This window comes from Chrysemys picta, chromosome 7 (genome assembly GCF_011386835.1).
Source record: "Chrysemys picta bellii isolate R12L10 chromosome 7, ASM1138683v2, whole genome shotgun sequence".
NCBI lineage: Eukaryota > Metazoa > Chordata > Testudines > Emydidae > Chrysemys > Chrysemys picta.
Genome location: NC_088797.1, coordinates 94,853,306 through 94,875,709, shown reverse-complemented (window position 1 = coordinate 94,875,709; position 22,404 = coordinate 94,853,306). Strand labels below are relative to the sequence as shown.

The 22,404-nt window shown below is 41.9% G+C and overlaps 1 long non-coding RNA gene across 1 annotated transcript; it reads left to right on the top strand.

The window, feature by feature from the left end:
- Positions 1–4,647: 4,647 nt before the first annotated feature.
- On the top strand, positions 4,648–11,822 carry LOC135972900 (uncharacterized). Its single transcript, XR_010589502.1, has 3 exons — positions 4,648–4,733; positions 11,005–11,120; positions 11,361–11,822. It is a non-coding gene; the product is annotated as an uncharacterized LOC135972900 (long non-coding RNA).
- Positions 11,823–22,404: the final 10,582 nt, after the last annotated feature.

The following is a 22,404-nucleotide window of genomic DNA, read 5'->3' as shown; positions in this document are numbered from 1 at the left end:
TGGTGCCCAAATGTCCCTTATCCAACTGCCCACATGTTCAAATCCCTCCTGCCTCCCTGACAGTTCCTACAATGGAGTTATAAACTGTGTATGTACAGAAATCTGCAGTGCTTGTGCTAAACTGGGTGTCATCTCCCTGTCACTCCAGTTTGTTAGCCACCCAAACAATCTCCTTAGAAGTTCTGCCAGCCTTTACTTTGCCCTGCAGGTTAACTGTAAGTGCACCCTACTCCCTGTGCCCCCTTGAATAGTGTTCCTCTGTAGCATGCAGTCTCTGTCACTGGACATGCACAGAATTAATAAGTTCGCTGTCTCCAGAGAGACAGTTTATACATCAGCCTGTTTGGTTCAGCTGAGGCAGGGCTGGGGTGGGTGGATGAAGAAACAAAGTGACTCTCAATGCTGAAAAAAGAACAGGAGTACTTGAGGGACCTTAGAGACTAACAAATTTATTTGAGCATAAGCTTTTGTGGGCTACAGCTTCTGGGCTGTAGCCCATGAAAGCTTATGCTCAAATAAATTTGTTAGTCTCTAAGGTGCCACAAGTACTCCTGTTCTTTTTGCGGATACAGACTAACAGGGCTGCTACGCTGAAACCTCTCAATCCTGAGTGCCCTGAGGAAGTGTCATAGTTGGGAAGTCAGGCAGGATTTACACACAGTTTGCTGGCTGGCTGAGGTTCACACTTCAAGCACTCATAAACTAGATTTTGAGAGATTCCCAAGTGAGGAGGGTGGATACCAGGAAAAGGTTACAGGGCAAGTATAAAGATGAGCAAGATAAATAAAAAGCCAGAAAACCAGGCTGGGGCAGGCCTCAGTGAATCACACATGAAATTAGAGCTGTCCCGAATAGAGAGAGAGAAAGCCGACAAAGAACATTAGCACCAGCAAGTCTCTGTCTTGCTGAGGCAGGGGGGTAACATAGTGGCCTCCAGCTCTGGCACCCCAAGAAAGTGTACCAGTAAGATACATTGAAAATGTAAGGGTAGCAGAAAATAAATTTAATTTAATATCAAAATAACACAAATAGGGCACTGTTTGGTATTATTCATTTTCACACTCACTTCAATAAAAATCACCATTATTTATTTACCTGAAGCTGCTACTGGATTTGCCATCTTCCACAGCAGAGTCTCTCAGGGTATATCTACGCTGCAATTGGAGGTGTCACTGCAGCATGTGTATGCAAACTCTTTGATTGAACAAGCTCAAATAGCAATAGCAATGAAGCCATGATAGCACAAGCTAGCTGCTTGAGAACTTCCCTGGGGTCCTGGGCATGTGGAACTAGCTCATGCTGCAGCCCATGCTGCCAAGGGTTCACCGCTGCTGTTATTCGAATTAGCTAGATCAAAGCTAGCTCGGGTATGTGTATCCATGCTGCAGTCACAACTCTGATTGCAGTGTAGACATACCCTCAAAGACCAGCAGGTCTTGCCATGGAATTTAGGACTCACTTGCTGCACAGCACACAGGAACGTAGGCATGCTGTAACTTTGTGCAAGGTTCCCCAGAGAGTTATAGTAACACACTTTTTACATGGCTCATAGTTAAGGGCCCTGCCCTTTTGGGTAGAAATTCTCAACTGTGGGAAATGAACAAAAGTAGGATTTGAATGTGGCCCACAAAAGGTGAAAGATAGTTTACTAAACCAGTGTTCCATCCAGCTCCCCAGATCTGTGCCTTTCAGAAAATGGTCACATTTTCATCACAGAGGTAGGTGAGTTCATGATGGAAGGTGCATAACATGCAGGTACACAACAGTTTTTAGACAATAGTCCAGCATTGGAGCTCCATGAACATGTAGTTTTTTACACTGTCAGTATTTACCATTAGTTATTGCTGTGTGATATTTAAGGTGCTCATATTACAGTGGTGTGGTAATTTTTTTTAAAAAGTCTTTTTTTTTAATGACAGCCACTGTGTGCTTATTCAGATACCCTCGTATTGTTTACTGAAGTCTTTTTGACATGAAAGTCTGAAAGTTTACTGAAGTCTTTTAGAGCAGGATCCTTCTTATCTACAGCCTTTGCTACAACATATTAGGAACGGCCTTTCTCATCTATCCACACAGTTAAAACTCTTGTTCAAGCTCTCAGATCCCACCTCAAAACTCTCTTTTGCCATGACACCTACAAAAAACTTGACAATGGTTAGGCTGTAGGTGTGCTGAGATCACTGCTTATCATGCTGACCAGTATTGTCTCATTGTTTTCCTTGTGCTCCCTCATCTATCTGTCTGTCTGTTGTTTCTTGTCTTACACTTAGAATGGAAGCTCCTTGAGACAGGGTCCATCTTTTTGTTCTGTGTTTGTATAGCACCTACCACAGTGGGTCCTAATCCATGACTGGGCTCCTAGGCACTATGGTAATACTACTCCTCCTAATAATAATTAATAAGTAGTCTAGCTAGCCAAAGTTCAAGTGCTGTTAGGGTGGATCCCTGTGTGCTTTTGTGTTTATTATGTGATTTATCATCAGATCACTTTGATAACAAGGTCCAAATTATGTAAAAAAATGATAGTGTTCAAGCTCTTTAGTGAATTTATACAGATGCTGTTGGCTAATGGTAATTCTGACATTTGTTTATTTCCAAAGTTAATGTACAAATATGCTGTCTTGGGAAGAAGCTCATGGGAGAAGGTGAATAGAAATGAATACTGGAATAACAATTTTCCACTGTCAGTCAAAGTCAAGTGCAACAAACACGTAAAAATAAAATGAAATGCAACCTTTACCGTAGGGAGCTCAAACGGAGCCTTTGTACATCGCCTAGGTGCGAGGGACAGTAATAGTTATTACTGAAAACCCTGTCACTGTTGCAACCTATTTGTCCTATTGGCAATTGGTGGCAGGCAGCTTCTACCTTTACAAAATAATCTGTGCTCTAAGGTCCTGATCCAAAGAACCTTGAAATCAATGGCAGGAAGGACTCCCTAACGGAGGATGTGCCAGTGCACTTTTTCTGTAGTTTGGCAACATTTTGTGTGAGAGAGAAAATCAGCCATTTTACTTACACTGAATTTTAAATCTTCCTTCTGTTTTTGATCATCACTGCCCATTTTTTTAAATGATTAAAAGTCATTGGTGTCAATTTCTTGACAATCCAATAATCGTGTTTGTTTGTTTTATACAGTAACTCAGTTTAGATTAGTTTACAATGCATGGCCAGATGTTAATGATGCAGTCAAAATTAAATACTGTAGCAGAGACTTTTGCCATCAAATGAAGCAGCCTATTATGACATCAGTTTAGCCCGGGGTATTCTGAACATAGCATACTTGAAATGAAAGTGAGATCACTGGAAAGAATTGTCCCTGCCAATTGCATGCATTGTCCTCTTTAAAACTGTAAGAGACCTCTTTAAAATTGGGTCTGTAAGGTCAGGCAGCCACCATGTAGCTTTAATTTGCCAGACTTGTCCTTACTGTGCAGGATTAACTGGTGTGTCATTGTCCATAGCTATGGTCTTATAGTTGAACTAGTTTGCTCTGTATAATATGGGCCTTTTCTTTATTATCGAATATGCTAATTTTCTGCTTCCACCAGTAATTTGCTTCAACCAACATTCCTCTTGTGGCAAAGCAAGAAAAATCCATTTTTCTTCAAAATCCCTCTGGTTTCCTTAAAGTACTTATGATTAAGTAAGCATGAAAGCTTTTCTGACTGAGTTCCTTTACGTATAAGACTTTAGTGCCAGCCTTAGCAAACAACTGCTAGTTAGAATGTATTGTTACTTTGTCCAGCACCACTTCCTTTTTTCCAGAATTATTTAAATTTATTATCCTTCATTTGGCTTGCCAACATCCAGAAAGCAGCCCTCCTTGCCAGGAAGTGCGTATTGGGCCTGGGAGCTGCACAGTTTTTCTTTGCCTGCGTATGGGATAGGTGTCTTAATGAAGGAAAACTGCGTAGGTATTAATGAACACCTTTCCCAGGGAAAGGAGTTTTAACATGGCAAGATCAGTATCATTAATTTAAATCAATCCCAAAGGAGGAAGTGCTGATGAAGAATTTAGCAATGTTCCCTAATTGCTGCTCTCTGAGGCAATGAAATTTAGAAGAGAGAAAAAAAAAAGGTGCTTTTGCAGCCTTACAGTACAGCAATAAGGGGAATGCCAGACTAGTGGGATGGAGAAGTTGTGATTTTTCTTGTGGTGAAGGAAATTCCACTTACTTACACGGTATTAGATTGGACCCTGAGAGGTGCTAAATCTGTCTAAATGGATAGCACAAACCCTGGTTAAAAATGTCTGTGCCTATCTTCCTCTCACACGCTTCTTTTTATGGACCTTAAACATTATTTAAGATTTTGGGAAATAGAAGTGCTATATTTGAAGCATTCACGTTCTTGCAGCCCTTTCCAGTCCTAGGCATTCTGACTTGCATCTCCTTTATCTTTCCATCCCAGTTGCCTTTTGCCTCTCTTCACTAGCTCTACATTTCCCATTCTGCAATTCTAGCGTTACCACCAACATCTTTTAAGCTCTTACTCAGTTAAATTGTTGTCCTTCTGTTAGAAAAAATATTCAAAGAGCATCAAAAATTAGAAGTAACAACAAAAATATAATTTTGTCATGCATTATAAGCAAACTAACGACTGGAGACAGTGCACTAACCAATACCTTTCATCTCTATGTTTCAGCTATCAGGATTTGTGGGAGTCAGATCCTTAGCTTGTTGAAGGCCTCAGGCTGATAGTCAAAAGGATTTCAGGCATGCTGAAAATGGGTGGGTTTTTTTCCCTTATGAATGGCTGAGTTAACATTTTCTATGGCATGTTACTCTAAGATTCTGCAGAATTAATGGGAAATGAAGAATGTAAATGGTGATTTTTAATCATGCACATTAAATACATTAACTACTTTGAGAATATTTAAGAATAAGTTTCTCACATAATTATTTTTATTTAATATTTTAATAGCTTAGTTATTATAAAACTCCCTTATGGGGAATGGACATGGTGGAATCAAATCTGGGTAGGGTGGTTCTGATGGCAATGGGGTTCAGATTATTATGAAGAAAGACTGATGATTTAGAATAGAATAGAATAACTAAATAATATGAGTCTGGATAAAAGATTTTTTAAAAAGAAAATCACAACTGGCCTCTTCTTGTCTTGTCTTTTGATTACAAGTAATGGCTTTCAGAAGACCTAAACAATGAAACTTAAATGGATTTTGCAGTTTATCAAGAGGTAGACTGAGATGTTGCAATAATTTAAAAGTTCCAGGCATACTTTTTAAAGTGGAATCTGGTGATATCAGAAATAGGAAGAGAAAAAGATGTGCTCAGTGGTGATTTACCGCAGTGGGTAAAAATAATCTTGTAACTAATTCAGAATAGGATGTATTTTAGCCTATCCAGAGAAACCTCCAAATTATGATAACTTTATAGTGGTTGTCACTCTGGATAGTGATTTGGGACTTTGAAACTGAAAAGCATACAGTGTACAGTTTCAAAACAAAGACCAGAAATATGCAAATGATAAAAAATTAACAAGGCACACATAAAATGTATTAAAAACTGGCCAAGTTCTCAAACTGTAATTGTAAAGGGGCAATCATCATCGAGCAGATGTGTTTCTAATGATGTTCCACAAGGATCAGTTCTTGGCCTTTGTTATTTAACATTTGTAGCACCCCCTCTCCACCCGGCTACCTTCTTTAATGCCAATCTGCCTACAGATTTTGGTGGACAGGTCTGGGTTCTTCTGGATCCCGCCACCCATTCAGCAGGGTGTATCTTCTTTATTTTTCCCTATGAATTTATTTGGCGATGCCTCCACCCGCCTCGCTCCTTCCTGGCAAGGTCACCAGGGCAGCTTGGGAGGAAAATTCTAACCACAGGGTAACCACCACTTACTTGCCCAAGAAATAACACAGATACATACAATATATTCAACACAGTAATTATATTAAACAGGAGACAAATATAACATAACAGGGTAAAACACTATTCTTAGGGTCACCAGTGCCCACACTGATAATTCCGGTGACTTTCCCCAGTCACGTGACCTGATGTAGCAAATGTAAGATCAGTGTCCCGTTGGTACGCGTAATTTGTTGGGGCCCTTCATGACCTATGACCGCGATATCTTCTCTGCAGTGGTTTAGCAGTGTGGCTGACTGGGTTCAGTACAGCCCAAAGGACTCACAAGTGGGAGGAGGTGGTAAGTCCCTCCACAGGTTTAATACGCAGCAGGTTATAAAATCCCCAAACCCTTACTCCCTGGCTTGAGGACACAAAACAATTTCCCTGACTGACTGACTAAAAGATGGTGCACTCACAAACTCCATGAATGATCCTCAGGTTCAGAGATGACTCTGGACTCCTCGGTCACTGCAGAGGGGCTGATCTCTGCTGGTAGGGATCCTCTTCAGGCAGGAGTCAGGCTGCTTCTGGTCCCAGGATTTTCCATCACCACAAAGGGGTGCAGGGCTCAAGGTGCAGATTACACAACTAAACTAAAATCCAAACTGTAGTCTCCTACCACAGCATCCAGACACACTCACAGCAGGCAGCAGCCCTGAACTAGCAGACAGAACTGAGCTGACCATGTGGTGACTGGTCTCACTTAGGGAGCTGGAGGGCTAACTCAGCCTGGCTGGGGAAATTTCCCATCAAAACTCTACAAACTGGGAGTCATCAGTGCAGAAGGAAAAGCCCAGCTGAGGAATCTTGCTTTCAGGTCCCTACAGGCCAGTTCTCAGGGGGAACCCTGCATGCAGGCCTGGGACTCACCAGCTCCCCACACAGCCAGTCCTGCCCTTGCCCTGGCTGGCTCCAGACTGTCTCAAAAAATGGCTTCTCCCCTCTCCTGAGCTCCCTGGGGAGGGCATTTCACTCCCTATTGCTTGCCGGGCAGTCTCTGAGTCAGCCTTGGCTCCCCCTCTCTCCCAGGGGCAGTGTGCCTCTCCCTGAGCTGCCAGCAGACAGAGCCCCAGGAATCGAGGTAATCTCCTTGGGGATTACACATTTTTATCTATGACCAGGAAGAGAACATAAAACCATCACCGATAAAGTTTGCAGACAACACCAAGATTGGGAGAGTAGTAAATGATGAAGAGAATAGGTCACTGATAGAGAGTGATATGGATTGACTGGTAAGCTGGGTGCAAGCAAACAACATGCATTTTAATATGGCTAAGTGTAAATACATACATCTAGGAACAAGGAATATAGGCCATCCTTACAAGATGAAGGGCGCTATCCTGGGAAGCAGTGACTGTGAAAAAGATTTTGGGGTCATGGTGGATAATCAGCTGTACATGAGCTCCCAGTGCAATGCTGTAGCCAAAAGGGTTAATTCAGTCCTAGGACGAGTAAACAGGAGACTCTTAAGTAGGAGTATAGTGGTTGCTTTACCTCTGTATTCGGTGCTAGTGTGACTATTGCGGGAATACTGTGTCCAGTTCTGGTGTCCACAATTCAGGAAGGACGTTGATAAATTGGTGACATTTCAGAGAAGGACCACAAGAATGATTAAAGGATTGGAAAACATGCCTTATAGTGATAGACTCCAGAAGCTCGATTTATTTAGCTTAACAAAGAGAAGGCTTAGAGTGACTTCATCACAATCTATAAGTACTTACATGGGGAACAAATATTTGATAATGAACTAATGTCTAGCAGACAAAGGGTATAACAAGATCCGATGATTGGAAGTTGAAGCTAGACATATAAGGTGTAAATTTTTAAGAGTTAGGCTAATTAACTATCAGGGGGTAGCCGTGTTAGTCTTTATCCACAAAAACAACAAGGAGTCTGGCGGCACCTTAAAGACTAACAGATTTATTGGGCATAAGCTTTCGTGGGTAAAAAAACCTCACTTCTTCAGATGCATGGAGTGAAAGTTACAGATGCAGGCATTATATAATGACACATGAAGAGAAGGGAGTTACCTCATAAGTGGAGAACCAGTGTTGACAGGGCCAATTCGATCAGGGTGGATGTAGTCCTCTCCCAATAATAGAAGAGGAGGTGTCAATTCAAGGAGAGGCAAAGCTGCTTCTGTAATGAGCCAGCCACTCCCAGTCCCTATTCAAGCCCAAATTAATGGTGTTAAATTTGCAAATGAATTTTAGTTCTGCTGTTTCTCTTTGAAGTCTGTTTCTGAAGTTTTTTTGTTCAAGAATAGTGACTTTTAAATCTGTTATAGAATGTCCAGGGAGACTGAAGTGTTCTCCTACTGGCTTTTGTATGTTACCATTCCTGATGTCCGATTTGTGTCCATTTATTCTTTTACGTAGGCTGGCCGGACAGTGGGTAAAAGCCCATCTGAAGAAGTGGGTTTTTTTAACCCATGAAAACTTATGCCCAAATAAATCTGTTAGTCTTTAAGGTGCCACCGGACTCCTTGCTAATTAACTACTGGAACAATTTACCAAGGCCGTGGTGGATTCTCCATCCCTGGCCATTTTTAAATCAAGACTGGATGTTTTTTGAAAGATATGCTTTAGTTCAAAAGGATTTTTTTTTGGGGGGGGGGGGGGGGGAGGCGCAGGGGAAGGTGCTCTGGCCTGTGTTATACAGGAGGTCAGACTAGATGATCATAATGGTTCCTATAGGCCTTGGAATCTATGAAACATATTTTTAATGGTTAAGTTCCCGGTACTACAGGCATGTATGCACATGAATAACTTCACTTATCTGAGTAGTTCCTTTGAATTCAATGGTGCTACATACCTGAGAAGTCAAAGAAGCTACTCAGATGTGTAAAGCTATTCATATGCATAAGCATTTGCAGGATCAAGCCCTAAAAAGGAGTGCTGGTTGAAGAAGTAACTGCAGTTGATCCATATCTTACAGATACCATAATATAATTAAATGCAACATCCCTATTAAAGGGATCATGCCACACACTAGCCTCCCCACTCTTGTTTGTATGGCTAGAGGCCTAATAGTGCACTTATTGGTAGAAATATAAAACTGAATTTATAGATACTAAAATTGGGCTAACTCCTGAAGTTCTTATTCAGGTCTCACTCAGGCAAGTCACCTATTGAGTTGAGAGGAAGGATTGTCAGAGTAAGAGTTGAGGATTTGGTCTTCTCATATTACTCATAGTTATTTTGTTTAATTATTTCAAATGACAGTGTTTGTAAACTGGAATTGCCCAGCTTGGCCCCCTTCCAACATTGAAAGTAACATTGGATGAATCTGTTATGCTTGGAAATAATTGGCAATAATTTGGAAAGTGCTGGGAAAAAGAAAGAGATTAAATGTACATCGTACAGTGGGGATTTTGTGTTTTTATCTTGGCATTAAGTCCATGGTCTCTGATAAGAATGTGTAATGTGCTTGAGGCCTGTGGCTTTGTGGTTCTGCAGGCTAGAACTTGTGTTTTATTTTCCATGCATTTCCCTTATTATAAATGTGAAACCAGTGGAACAAATGTTTCTTATCTGACATCGAGCTTCTCAAATGCCAGAAGGTGCTCAACAGGATTCTTCGTAATAATGTCATCAATATGTTTATTTCAATAGCTAAAACCTTTCCAAATTATACCAATTCAGATAGTCTGCCCTCTCTCTCCTGGAGTGTCAAGGAAAGAGTAGTGCACTCAGAATCTCAGAAGATGGGGACATCAGCAAATTCATGGCTAAAGTATCTCCTTTGCTCAGCATAAAGTGGGCTATATAACTAGTCAGCGGTTCCTCCTGCTTTGTTTATAATTAAGGTTGCCCAACATTCTCCATTAAAAGACACCGTTTTCAGTTGGTTATACCTTTGCAAAACTTCAACTGTTTGGACTGAAATTTTCCATGCTGGGTGTCTACCTCAAGCTGACTTTTTTTGAAAGTTTCAGCTAAAACAGTTCAGCCACTTCCAAGAATAAGGTTAGGGAAAAATCAGTTGTTTGCCCCATGATAAAAAATTCTAACAACTATTCTGTTGAGAACTCTAGCACCTGCATGATTTGGAGCAGGGACTTGAAATTTGGCAGAGGTGTCCGGTGTCCCTGGTGTCAGGGAGATGTCTTTTGTTGTCCCCATAGAAATTTGCACAAATGTGGCTAAATTATAAGATGAAAAATCTCCGTTCACACGGGCTCAGTAGATATGTGTTAGAGATTGGCAGCTAAATTCCCTGAAGATTCCATCTGAGCTGAACATGCTGTAGTGACCCTTTACCACTTCTAAACTGGACTGTGTTTGTGTTATCACTACAAAAGACGAGAGAATGCTCAATCCTGGGGCTGGAGAAGAATTTACCTGTAATTGCTCCTCCTGGGTGCCAGGGGTCTCAGTGGTGCTGGGCACTCGAACAGAGAGCAGAAAGACTATATCTCCTGTGCTCTCAGTGACCACCCCTCCTGCCCCACCCCATCCTTGTTTGCTCCAGGCAGCATGGAGGAGAAAGAGGAAGCAACCTGACTCAAATGCAGAGGGGTGAGAAATGCTGTGGGGAAGGGAAGAGATGCAAAAGTGTGGGGACAGAGACAGGGGCTTGTGGGAGAGGGAGGATAGGAACCTTGGGGAGGGGGCTTAGCAGCAGTAGTTGGGAGTATGGGATGGGGCAAACAGACTGGGTGGGGATAGGAACAAAAGCGAGGGAGAAGGACAAAAACTGGTGATGGGGGCAGAATAGGAGTGGGAGGCAGGTAAGGGTAGGGTTTGTAGAGGGGGAAGATAGAAGCAGAGAGGAGGAGGAACATGGGCAGGAGTAGAAGGGGGAGACCTAGCAGGAGCAGGAGAGGGATGGGGCAGGGGCAAGGACAGGAGCTGGGATAAGAAGTAGGAAGGGATGGGGCAGGAGTTAAGTGGTGGTGGAGGATGGGCAGCGTTGGGAGGATTGCAGGAGAGGAGGGGACAGGTAGGAGCTGAGAAGGGGCATAGGAGCAGAAGGGGACGGGGAAGGATGGGGCAGAAGGGTCTATAGAGAGCTCTGTCCTGCAGAACCTGGAATGGAACCTGTTATCCATGAGTCTCAGCAGCCCTTTTTGGTCTAGCGAATAGCTAGACAAAATGGTAAAGTGTGTGTCTCCATCTCCATCTAGCTGTAGATCCACACAGAAGATAACAGTCTGCAACTGTGGCCAGTTACTCCATTAGCTCAAATAGCAGAGAAGTGTGCTTTGGATCTAAAGATCCATACAGATGATGCATATGAGAGGTATGTATGGTTCCATGTGATGAAATTTTTGTTTCTTCTATTTTTAAGTTTTAAAAAAATAAATAAATATAGGATATTACATCTAGAAACCTACGATAAAAGAATGTTAAAGTTGCAAAGTCAAGCACTGAAAAGTTAGGAAACGCCAGAATCATGGTTGCCTTCCATCAGCAAATATAATTAAAGCTTTTCTTCTGTTTGTGCAACTTAAATTTCCAATTTCCTTTTCTCTTCTTACAGGAGGAGGCTAGACTTGAAGAATTCTGGTGTCAGGGCAGGAGCCCAACAGGGTCAAAGTTTATGTATATCAACCTTTTTTCATTTGCAGACCCCTACAAATTTTTGAATGGAGATGTGGACCCTTTTGGAAATCGTAGTCATATTCTGTGGGCCCCTAGGGGTCCACGAACCACAGATTGAAAACCACTATTCTATGGTAACACCAACCTTTCGTGAACCCCTTAGACATAGTCTGCAGACCCGAAAACCACTAATTTATACTGATCTTCTCACGTTTCCTCTGGAAATGTTTTTTTCCTTTTGGACTCTGAAAATGAGCTGTAAGTCACTGCACTTTCTATGTTAATGTTCTTGTTTTGCATTGCCCTATTTGGGAATTTCCATTTTGGTTGTGTCTAAGACTGGAAAGAACACAGGAAAATTACCTTCTGTGTAATGCTATAAACATTTATTTTCAAACTTTATTTATGAAAAGATTATTAACAATTTGTGTTAGGTTTTCTGACCTCCTGATTTCTTGATAGGTAAAGGGCGGAATCAGATGGGAATGCAAGGTGAGCCCTACTTTATGGGGGCTGTCCCTGAGTCTTTTGCACCTGCAGCTACGCTGATTTGGATTTAAAGGTCAAGGTGATCACACAAGTGTGAAAAGTAATGTCATTTCTCAAGCTGGGCTCTAATGCTTTGGGACTGTTCAAAATCTTAAGCCTAGAATCAAATTTTGCAGGAGTTTCTGATCTTTCTAACAGGCCAGAGCAAGACACTGATTCCAAACACTCCCAAATTTGGTCAAACAGATCCAGTTCTGCATTTTAGAGTTTGAGCATATTCCTGATGTATTCTTCTTATCATATATGAAACACACTCATCTGTATTAATCCATTGTAATTACGTCTCTAGTAATTTAGCAGAAGCAAATAACTCTAGTTAAAAGAAGCCATAGAAATCGCATTGTTGTTGGACTGAGAATAAAAACTACTTTCAGTCCTCTGTGTTAGCATTTCTCATAAAGGGGGCACTAAAGTTTGTCAGAGTTTCTTCTTTTTTTGTTGAAATCTCATCTCTCATCAGAGTCAGATCTTAATGATGTAATGCACATATAGGAGGACCACATTCACAAAAAACCACAGTAACCTTATGTGTGGAGTTGCGTGTTGAGAGGTGAAGAGTGCAGGTTGTGGCATGTTGGGATCCAGTAACGGGAGGACATTGTGTATTTCGGGGAAGCACCCTAAGAAAGAATTAAAGCCTGTGGTGTATAATAAGGCTTCCCAAAAAAGTGTGTGGTCAGAAGTGACACCAAGATTCCTTGCCCACTACTTCCAAACAAGATTTTCAGTAGATGTGGGAACAAAGGAGGAAAGACCATTCTGGTATTAATGACTACTATGCACCAGCAAGAGGCTTCTGGTTTCCTGTGGATGAAGACTTAGTAGCACTGATTGACTCAAAAAACAGATCAAATGTTTTTTGGGAGTAGAGAGGGAGAGGGGATTACAAGGTGCTACTGGCTCAGTGGAGGTTGTGGGATCCTGAAGAGTAATATGGGCAGAAAGGAGGGACATAGTAGTTACTACTGGAGAATTATGGGGAGGGAAGTTGAACCAGAGGGTACAAGAAGCCTATGAAGGAATCGTGAAGACACTGAGGAGTTGATCAGATTGGGTTGTGTGCTTGCAGCAAGGAGAAGGGGGATCTGGGGAATATTGGTAGAACATGGCTGGCTGAGAGGGAGGGAGGATGGAACCAAGAGGGCTTGATTTGGGGTAAATTACTGGATAACTGGGAGGATAGGGTAGTACTTAGTGATGAAATCCTTCAGTGGGTGCTAAATAGTTCAGAAATAATTATCTTTCTCCATTATAGCTTGGCCTTAAAAAGAAGGGAAATTAAAGCCAGAGTGCAAACAATAAACCATATTTGTTTTCTGTTTTTAAAGTATTTTCACATTTAGCAGAAATTACGTACCTATGTCCAGTATTAACTTGATCTAATTAAATGTATTCCATTTGTAACCTAAGGGTATGTCTATGCTTAAAATGCTACAGTGGCACAGCTGTGCTGCTGCAGTATTTCATGTAGACACTATCTGTGCCGATGGGAGGGGTAGTCCCCTGAGCATTGGTAATCCACCTCCACAAGAGGCAGTAGGTAAATCAATGGCAGTATTCTTCCACTGACCTGGCACTGTCTACACAGGGACTAAGGTTGACTTAATGACGTCCGTCATGGGAGTGGATTTTTCACACCCCTGCCCAACGTAGTTAAACTGAGCTAATTTTCTGGTGTAGACTAGGCCTAAGACACATTTTAAAATCATTACAATAAAAAAGAAACCAACATCTTGGGTCACTTTATCCTCCTCCCAGCCATTATATAGGATTTTCTTGGCAGCAATAGACTAATTTTTCAGATAAAAGGATAAATAAATATGAACTTTGGTATTTAAAAGACATGGCTTCTTGTTTCACATGAATAATGTACTATTATGTGAATTCAGTCTAGTGTCAATGAATGGCAATCATTGTTTAACGATGAAAATGTCTTGTAGAGAAATCAGAGTTGCCATTTTGGGTCTAGTGAAGGGGGCTTTAAAGGACAGACCTGCTAGCCTCCAGCCTGCTGTATACACTTGTCTGCACTTTCCTTCTCAGCCAACATTATCAATGCCATCCCACAAAGGAGCCTGCCTGCAGGCAATGAATGCCTGGACAAAATCCAGCTGTCTGAAGAACAGTCCAGAGAAGTCAGAAGTCAATGATGCTGGTAGGGAAAGGGAAATACTTTGAGCTCATACATTCACTGAGGAGACATCCAGGGGTGACAGGTTTGTAAATTTTTGGTTGTGCCCAGCACGGGTCCAAGTCCCGCCCTCCCACACCTGCCTAAGGCTCTGGGAAGGAGCTTGGGTGCTGAGTGTGGGCTCTGGGCTGGGGCAAGGGGTTGAAGTGCAGGAGGGGGTGTGGGCTCTGGGTGGGAGTTTGTGTGCGGGCTCTGAACTAGGGCAGGGGGTTGGGGTGCGGGAGAGGGTGAGAGGAAAGCAACCTGCACACACCGCTGGCAGCGGCTCCTAGGCAGGCGGATCTGGGGGGGGAAGTTAGCCTGAACATGTATGACTGAAAACATTTATTCATCAAAGGCATCATCAGTGTCATCTTCTTCTAGGACACCATGACTAGGCACGTTGTCACACTGATCCTTGTACACACCACACTTGTCTCTGTGCCAGGCAGGCTGCTGGCCAAACATTTGCAAGGTGGTGAACATCTGGTCTTTGCATATGAGCATTCAATTAGCTGAAGGATTGATTCAGGAGCGCATGGTATTTCACATATGACTGGTGTGATTAGTCCATCCTCCAAGACTCACCCATGCCCAATAGGGGGAGGATAGTTTGGGATGGCCCTTAGCAGAACAGAAGTGACTACAGGGCTCTGGGTGTAAGGGTGAGGGAGTTGGGAGTGCAGGTGGTGTTTTCTTTGATCCTTCCGGTCAAGGGTCGGAGCCCAGGCAGAGACAGATGCATACTGGAGGTGAATGATTGGCTGCGAAGATGGTGTCACCAGGAGGGCTTGAGCTTCCTTGATGATGGGTTGCTGTTCAGGAAGAAGGACTGCTAAACAGAGATGGGGTCTACCTATCGAGGAAAGGGAAGAGCATATTTGGATTCAGACTGGCTAACCTAGTGAGGAGGGTTTTAAACTAGGTTTGAAGGGGTTTGAGCATTGGCCTGCTAAACCCAGGGTTGTGAGTTCAATCCTTGAGGGGGCCATTTAGGGATCTGGGGCAAAAATCTGTCTGGGGATTGGTCCTGCTTTGAGCAGGGGGGTTGAACTAGATGACCTCCCGAGGTCCCTTCCAACTCTGATAGTCTATGAGGTGACCAAAGCCCACAGGTAAGTCAAAAACATGGAGACCTGGAAGAAGGATCAGAATTTGGGGAGAGTATGGGCTGTTATAGCAGGGATAAAGGAGAAGCAAGACAGAAATGGGGGGTGGAAATAAAATCAATATCTTAGATGTCTGTATACTAATGCAAGAAGTATGTGGAACAAGCAGGAAGAACTCAAAATGCTAGTAAATAAACACAACTATGACATAGTTGGCATCACAGTGGTGGGATAATATGCATGACCATAATATTGGTATAGAAGGGTACAGCTTGCTCAGGAAGGACAGGCAGGAGAAAAAGGGAGATGTTGCCTTATATATTAAAAATGTATACACTTGGACTGAGGTTGAGATGGAAATAGGAGACAGACTTGTTGAAAGTCTCTAGGTAAGGATAAAAGGGGTAAAAAACAAGGGTGATGTCATAGTAGGAGTTTACTACAGACCACCTAACCAGGAAGAAGAGGTGGATGAGGCTTTTTTTAAACAACTAACAAAATCATCCAAAGCATATGACTTGGTGGTGATGGGGGACTTCAGCTACTCAGACATGTGTTAGGAAAATAACACGGCAGGGCACAGATTATCTAAAAAGTTCTTGGAATGTATTGGAGACAATTTTTTATTTCAGAAAGTGGAGAAAGCTCCTACGGGAGAGGGAGGAACTGGCTGAGAATTTGAAAGTGGAAGGCAGCTTGGGTGAAAGCGATCATGAAATGATAGAGTTCACGATTCTAAAGAATGGTAGGAGGGAGAACAGCAAAATAAAGACAATGGATTTCAAGAAGGCAGACTTTAGCAAAGTCAGTAGGAGGTGGTAGGTAAGATCCCATGGGAAGCAAGGGGAAAAACAATTGAAGACAGTTGGCAATTTTTCAAAGAGACATTATTAAGGGCACCAGAGCAAACTATCCCACTGCATGGGAAAGATAGGAAGTATGGCAAGAGACCATCCTGGCTTAACCAGGAGATCTTCAATGATCTAAAAATAAAAAAAGAGTCCTACAAAAAGTGGAAACAAGGTCAAAGTACAAAGGATGAATATAAACAAACAACATAAGTATGTAGGGACAAAATTAGAAAGGCCAAGGCACAAAATGAGATCAAACTAGCTAGAGACATAAAGGGTAACAAGGAAACATTCTACAAATACATTAGAAGCAAGAGGAAGACCAAGGGTAGGACAGTTACTCAATGAGGAGGGAAAAATAATAACAGAAAATGTAGAACTGGCAGAGGTGCTTAATGACTTCTTTGTTTCAGTTTTCACCAAGGAGGTTGGTAGGGACTAGACGTCTAACATAGTGAATGCCAATGAAAATGAGGTAGGATCCGAGGCTAAAATAGAAAAAGAACAAATTAAAAATTACTTAGACAAATTAGATGTCTAAGTCACCAGGGCCTGATATAATGCATCCTAAAATACTCAAGGAGCTGACTCAGGAGATATCTGAGCCATTAGCGATTATCTTTGAAAAGCCATGGAAGATGGGAGAGATTCCAGAAGACTGGAAAAGGGCAAGTATAGCGCCCATCTATAAAAAGGGAAACAAGTACAACCCGGGGAATTACAGACCAGTCAGCTTAATTCTGTATCCTGAAAGATAATGGAGCAAATAATTAAGCAATCAATTTGCAAACATCTAGAAGGTGATAAGTAACTGATGGTATGGATTTGTCAAGAACAAATCATGTCAAACCAACCTGATAGCTTTCTTTGACAGGGTAACAAGCCTTGTGGATAGAGAGGAAGTGGTAGACGTGATATATTTATTTATAGATTATAGTAATTCAGTTTAACGATGTCATTTGTTTGCTCTTTTAATCAGAGTTCATTTGCCTTCTGATATTATTTGTTTGATCTGTCAACTCCCCTTGCCATTACAAGTTACCTTAATTTTCTGTGTTTTTCTAATTTAGATTTTAAGCCTTTTGGACAGGCTTTTTCTCTAATTTCTCTAAATTGCCTCGCACATTTATGGTGCTATATAAATGATCATAATAATGCTTGGGGGCAGAGGGAAAGAAGCCAGATGGGAGGGAGTGGCTGAGCAGGGTGGAAGAGGGAGCACGTGATGCAAGGCAAAAGAGAGGTCAGATTAGGAGGGAATAGGGACATGTGGAGTCCGTGTCTGAGTCAAAGCCAAGGGTAGGGATGAGACAGTTTCCTTTCAGCAAAAACAACGAGGAGTATTTGTGGCACCTTAGAGACTAACAAATTTATTTGGGTATAAGCTTTCATGGGCTAAAACCCACTTGCTCAGTTGCATGGAGTGGAAAATATAGTAGGCAGGTATATATAAACAGTACATGAAAAGATGGGAGTTGCCTTACCAAGTGGGGGGTCAGTGCTAATGAGACAATTCAATTAAGGTGGAAGTGGGCTATCCTCAACAGTAGAATACCAAGGGAGGAAAAATCACTTTTGTAGTGGTAAGGAGGCCAATGTAATCACTGTGGCCTATTTCAAACAGTTGACAAGAAGGTGTGAGTAACAGGATGGGGAAACCACTTTCCTTTCAGATGGTTTCAGTTTTCTCTGAGGAAATCCAATTTCTCCACTAAAGAGCAGTAGCAGAGAGAAGGTCTGGAGCCAGAGACAAAATTGCAGAAGGGTTGGTGGGAGTTGTAAGCATCTCCAAGTCTCAGACCCTCAGAGAGTCAAGGTTTTAAACTGGATTGGAATGTGTTGACGACAAACAAAAACCATTACAATTCATTTTGTACATCATCAATACAATCCAAACATCAGGGCTGCTGTTTGTTCATCCAGCTGAGATACCACTTACAAGAATAAAATAGATGGAACCATGGTTTATAAGAATAACGCCTATCAAATCTTATTTTCATAGCTCAGTACTAGCATACTTGTGGGAATAAAGTGGAACAAAGTTTTGACTCATCTCTTAGCAAAATTGAGCCTGAAACTCCCTGGGCCAAGTGAGGGAGGAGGGAAAAGCCAACTCATTAAAATTTTGGCAAGCTGTCTTGTAACTGATGTGTTGTATTCCAACTTTATGTGGTGCTGCTGCTGATCTGAACATATGTGCACCAGAAACTACAATACCAAAGGCATTTCATTTGTAGACCAAGAGGAACAGATGCTGAATGAGATGAGATAGCAGGAAGAGAAAAGGAGAAATGCTAAGATTAAGTATTTCTTTGGCAACTATAAAGTATTGCTCATAGAGGATTATAACATTTCCCATGAATAAATATACTTAGACTTCTGTACAACTGCATTACAGAAGGGAGTGGGAGTTATCTGTAGGCTAACAGGAAATCTGTGTTTAGGTGAATTAGAATAACTTGGAAAATATCCCCACGGCAAACCAGAAATGACACTTTAGTGCTTAGTTTTCATGCAAAGGTATTTGTTGTATTTAATACTTTCATTTTTAAAAAACCTATCTGTTATGTTTTAACAAGTGTTGCATTTTTTTAAGCCCCATGTAACACAGTGGGCATGGTTCTGATTTCACATACACTGGAGTCAATCAAAATATCTCCACTGATCAGAATCAGGCCCAATACATTTAGATTTAATCAGTCTAATTAAATGGTAGCTGCTTATTAAAGTACAAGACACTGATGGTTTGTTACAGGCCAGATTTTCAAAAGTGCTCAGCACCCAGCAGTTCCATTGAGAACGATGCAAAAAGCAAAACTGAAAAAATAGAGAGACAGCTCAGGCACAGAGAGGTTAAGGCCAAGATTTAAAAACATGGGAGTCTGACCTCACCTTCCTAACTCTATATTTAGACACCTAAATAGCCAAGCAGATTTTTGGACGCTGATCACCAAGAAACTGCCACTGAAATCAATTGTGATTGAGACTGTCTACCATAGAGATGAGCAGAAACACAAGTGAACAGCTTAACAGGACACCATGAATTCAAAAATCACACTAGTGTCTGAAAAGGGTTGTTTAACTCACTACTGATACAAGCCACCACTAAGATTACTGTAAATAAGAGAGATTAGATAACCAAACTTTCTTTTTTTCGTTTATTTTGTACATATGACAGCAGATTGTGTACTATCAGTTTAACAATTGCCCCTATCTAGCTAGTCAGTTTCCTCTGTTAACTGTGTGGTTCTGTTGATCAGCAAAAAGAGAGTTTTTGAAAGGAAAATATGATTGTAAAGCCACATAAACCGGCAGGGGGACTTCAGCAACTATAATACCTGAAACTACTTTGCACTCATTTTTTCCTTCTTTCTTTTTTCAAATTGACTAGATTTCAAATTGACTGTGACCTTTTAATGTCACATTTCCTGCTACAAATGGAGGTGCCCAAGTTATAGGAAATTTAATTTTGTTTGAAATTTCCCAGTAAAACCAAATCCTCTTTTAAAAATTTCATTTAATCTTGTGGAATCAATACTCAATATAAAAGTCAGAATGGGATCTTTTGAGAGTTGAATTCCATTTACAGTATGTGCTATTTATGGGTGAATAGTATTCTATTTAGGTTCTTGTAGCCAACTCCTAACATTGTTGTATCAGAACACATTTCAGGGAAATAACATAGGAAATGACTTACATCGACCAACTAAATTTTACTCTCCTTCCTGGCCCCACACCCTGGGGAGTAAATTAAGTAGTTACATTTGTTTTGCTTTATGTAAATTACAGTAGATTCAGAGTTTGTGGGGAAGCAAGGTCAAAGAGGTGAGGTTAGCATTTTGACTGCAAAGTGGCCAGGTGTGTGGTCATCCTTAATCCGTGGGAGTGAATTTCAGTCTTGGACAGGCTGCCAAGAAAATCCTGTCTCGTGTGCACATGCTTCAGGTAGACAGTACCAAGGCTCCTGAGGAGCAGAGCTGTGAAGGGTATTTGAGGTCTCAAGGGTGAGGCAGTTCTTTAGTATCCTGGTCCAGCTCATTCAACTTTTTGGAAATAAGGAGCTAGGCCTGAAACTTGACTCTGTGTTTGAAATTTAAAATCAGTGTTGTAGTGAGGGCTCACCTTTTTGCTTGGATTGCCTACTTGCTTTGGTGCAGAATCTGTCTAGAGAGGCAGAAATTTATCCCAGAATAGCTACAGTTCATGGATATGTCTCAATATATCTATTGTGGCATTGACTGAGCCATTAAAAAAGACATCCAAGAAGAGCCACACATATGCTTAATCATCCTCAGCAATTAAACAGTGAGGGAGGAATGCAGTAAACTCCAGGCCCTTAACAAATGAATAACTGATAACCAAGAGGTCCAAACTGCCTTTCATTACTACTCTGTCCCAGTTGTATGCCAGCTGACCGTCCGCCGGCTCCTCCTTCTGAGTGGCATTCCCATCCTTCAGTGGAGGGAGTGCTAGCAACAGGAAGCCAGGGTGGGATTTCCTGTTACCTCTCTAAACTAATCAGGGATGAGGGGAGGACTGGCTCATTCATAGCAATGCTGCTGCTGCTATGTGGAGTAATGGCTGCACATTTAATAGGGAGATTATAGAGCATGTGGCATTCAGGAATTATGTCTACTTGGTTGTCAGTGGGGCTGTCACGGCTGCTTCCCCACTTTGAACTTTAGGGTACAAATGTGGGGGCCTGCATGAAAACTTCTAAGCTTAACTACCAGCTTAGATCTGGTCCGCTGCCACCACTCCCAAAACTAATTCCCTTCCCTGGGTAGCCTTGAGAGACTCTCCACCAATTCCCTGGTGAATACAGATCCAAACCCCTTGGATCTTAAAACAAGGAGAAATTAACAATCCCCCTCCCTTCTCCCACCAACTCCTGGTGGATCAAGATCCAATCCCCTTGGATCTAAAAACAAGGAAAAATCAATCAGGTTCTTAAAAAGAAGGCTTTTAATTAAAGAAAAAGGTAAAAATCCTCTCTGTAAAATCAGGATGGAAAAATAACTTTACAGGGTAATCAAACTTAAAGAGCTCAGAGGACCCCCCTCTAGCCTTAGGTTCAAAGTACAGCAAACAGAGATAAACACTCTAGCAAAAGGTACATTTACAAGTTGAGAAAACAAAGATAAACTAACACCCTTTGCCTGGCTGTTTACTTACAAGTTTGAAACATGAGAGACTTGTTCAGAAAGATTTGGAGAACCTGGATTGATGTCTGGTCCCTCTCAGTCCCAAGAGCGAACAACTTCCCAAACAAAGAGCACAAACAAAAGCCTCCCCCCCCCCAAGATTTGAAAGTATCTTGTCCCCTTATTGGTCCTTTGGGTCAGGTGTCAGCCAGGTTACCTGAGCTTCTTAACCCTTTACAGGTAAAAGGATTTTGGAGTCTCTGGCCAGGAGGGATTTTATAGTACTGTACACAGGAGAGCTCTTACCCTTCCCTTTATAATTATGACACGCCCCCCAAATCACAGATAGTGTTGGACAGCCGGTTCCACACTGGCTGTGATTTCTTCCTGGAGCTCTAGGAGAAAACAGAGTTAATAAGACACATGCACCTTTAGACATACTACTGATTATATAAAAACTAACAATATGTTCCACATTCCAAGAACAATTTTTAACCAGTTTATTCTGGGAAACTTTCCCGGGACAGTGCATCAGCCACTTTGTTAGAAGCCCCTGAAATGTGTTGTATTTCAAAATCAAAATCTTGGAGAGCTAAACTCCTCCGAAGAAGTGTTTTGTTATTCCCCTTGGCGGTATGAAGCCACTGTAGCGCAGCATGGTCTGTTTGTAGTTGGAAACGCTGTCCCCAAACATATGGGCGTAGCTTTTCCAGCGCGTACACAATGGCGTAGCATTCCTTTTCGCTGATTGACCAGTGGCTTTCCCTCTCAGACAGTTTCTTGCTGAGAAACACGACAGGATGGAATTCTTGATCCGGTCCTTCCTGCATTAAAACTGCTCCCACGCCCCGCTCAGATGCATCTGTGGTTACTAGGAACGGTTTGTCAAAGTCTGGGGTCCTTAGCACAGGGTCAGACATGAGTGTCGCCTTAAGCTGGTTAAAGGCCTTTTGACATTCATCAGTCCACTGAACTGCATTTGGCTGTTTCTTTCTGGTTAGGTCTGTCAGCGGGGCGGCGATTTGGCTGTAGTGTGGTACAAATCGCCTATAATATCCGGCCAAGCCTAAGAAGGATTGGACCTGTTTCTTTGACTTTGGAACCGGCCATTTTTGGATAGCATCCACTTTGGCCTGTAGGGGATTTATAGTTCCTTGAC